This window comes from Grammomys surdaster, unplaced genomic scaffold (assembly GCF_004785775.1).
Source record: "Grammomys surdaster isolate TR1022 unplaced genomic scaffold, NIH_TR_1.0 136, whole genome shotgun sequence".
NCBI classification, from domain to species: Eukaryota; Metazoa; Chordata; class Mammalia; order Rodentia; family Muridae; genus Grammomys; species Grammomys surdaster.
The window spans coordinates 3,291,629-3,293,884 of record NW_021604594.1 but is presented as its reverse complement, the minus strand read 5'-3'; the positions used below and the strand labels follow the sequence as shown (position 1 = coordinate 3,293,884).

The 2,256-nt window shown below is 35.9% G+C and overlaps 1 pseudogene; it reads right to left on the bottom strand.

Annotated features, from left to right (window-relative positions):
• LOC114617419 overlaps window positions 1–1,497 on the bottom strand; it is a 14,119-nt pseudogene extending 12,622 nt beyond the window's left edge.
• Window positions 1,498–2,256: the final 759 nt, after the last annotated feature.

Below are 2,256 nucleotides of genomic sequence, written 5' to 3'. Positions count from 1 at the left end.
TCTTTCTTTCTTTCTTTCTTTCTTTCTTTCTTTCTTTCTTTCTTTCTTTCTTTCTTTTTTTGTTTGTTTTTTGAGACAGGGTTTCTCTGTGTAGCCCTGGCTGTTCTGGAACTCACTCTGTAGCCCAGGCTGGCCTCGAACTCAGAAATCACCCTGCCTCTGCCTCCCAAGTGCTGGGATTGAAGGCGTGCGCCACCACTAAGTATCCCAGATAAGGATTATGCTAGATAACTTTAAGATGAAATTATCAATAGCAAGACAAAAAATGGTGATTTTATTATTTTCTACTTTAATATCCCTCTGAGTTTCTGGAGTATAAAGCACTTCAAAGGTCACACTGAACTGAAAGTCATGTGAGGAGGAGTGATGGGTCTGTATAAATATTTTGATGACATTTTGACTTTTTTTTAAAAGGAAAAGTTCAGGTGCCACAAGTTTTTATTAATTTGGAGAATGAAAGACTTAAAATCTAGTGTACAGTTTTATGTAGCTACAATGAGATTGTTTAGATTATGTAATAAATGAAAAATGCTAAAGTGGAATACATTATCTATTTCTGTTGTTTGAGTTTTGGATCTTTGTTGGGAGCTCATTTATTCATGTAGTGATCCATTTATTCATTTTCAATGAATATTTATTCATTAATAACTTATGATTAATCTCTGGATTGTAGTGCTTTTCACAACTATGTCTCTTTAACATCCATACCACAGTTAAGCCAGTCACTGAATTCCTCTGGATCTAGAGTACAGGCAGTTGTGAGCCTCCAGATTTGGCTTCTGACAGAGCCATTTGAATCCTCTGAAAGAGCAGTGTGCACTCTTAATGACCAAGGTGTTTCTCCAGCCCATTCCTATAGAAAGCATAGCTTTACACTTGTTTACTTTTCACAGAACACCAGGAATATCACCAAAGAAGTGTTTTTTTTTTTTTTTTTTTTTTTTTTTTTGCACCAAGAAAGACAGGATTAAGTGAACAGGCAATCGCAGGCGGAGAAAAGATATGCTTTTAAAAGAGTATGAACATGTGACATGCAAAAATCCAGTGTGTGCAATAATTAGCCAGATGTGGCCCTGCTGATAGTGCTTGGCAGAATTATCTGTAGAACAGAAACAGAAAGATTGCAGTGGATTCTAACTTAAATAGAACAGCGAGTCTGTGTACGGAGAAGTGTAAATAGAGAACAGTGTAAATAACAGCTGCAGTAGTTATGTCTCAAAAATCTAAATAGTGTTCTGCTTTTGTATATAGGTTAAAGTAGATTTGACATGCCTGGGCTGTTTTTAGGATCTGGAGTCCTAGAATTCTGCAGAAGCAAACACTGCTGGTATATTTTCCTCTGCAGAATGTAGGCGCTATTGGTTTAATGATTTGATATAACTACTGCAAAGTAGTAGGGAAACTTTATTACACAAGAAAATATTCTGTATCTTGTATGTTCATACTGCTGTCTCAGTTATAAATATCTTTCTGTACCTGTTTGTAAACAGCAGCCATGTTTAAATCACATAGATACAGTTACAATCATGCATGCCACCCAGAGTGATGGTGCATGCAGAGAGTGCTTGTGAATTAGATATTCCTAGATGAATGAGTTGCAATGGTGCATAATCATGTGAATCGCATGCAGGGCACTTAAGTTTTTAGAACAAATGTGTAACTCAGGAGGTCTACATTTTTTATGCATACTAATGCTTTGTTTGTTTATTTATTCCTGAAAAATGTGATTGTTCCTGATAGATTTGTTTGTTTACCATTGCAGTGACTTAGGTTTAAAGGGTCATATCACACTAAGCCAAACCTGAATTTGGGCAGTATTCCAATTTAACCAAATATCACAATATGTTTATTTACTTTTGAATGTTGGGTGCTTTATTTCCTGTCTTCTCCCCTCCCCACCCCCAGATTGTAGCACTTCTATTATCTCAGAAAACTAAATTAGAACTTATGAGAATTGCAAGTTCCCAGAACTGGAAGGACATTTAAAATCTCTCTAGTTTACCCATCTGTATTTTGCTTTGTACCATTTCTTATGATACTTCTGGTAACTGAACTCATTAACATCTGTGCCCCAACTTAAGCCTGACTTCTTTCTGGCTGTATCACTCTATACATGTTAATCACTGTGAAATGCTGTTTCTACTTTGGGAAGTTATGGATTTCTTCAACTTTTAAAAGGAGCCTGGCATTACAGGTCTCTGATAGTCACAAGACAAACATAAATGTTTTACTTGCTTGGTAATTTTTGTTGTTTTG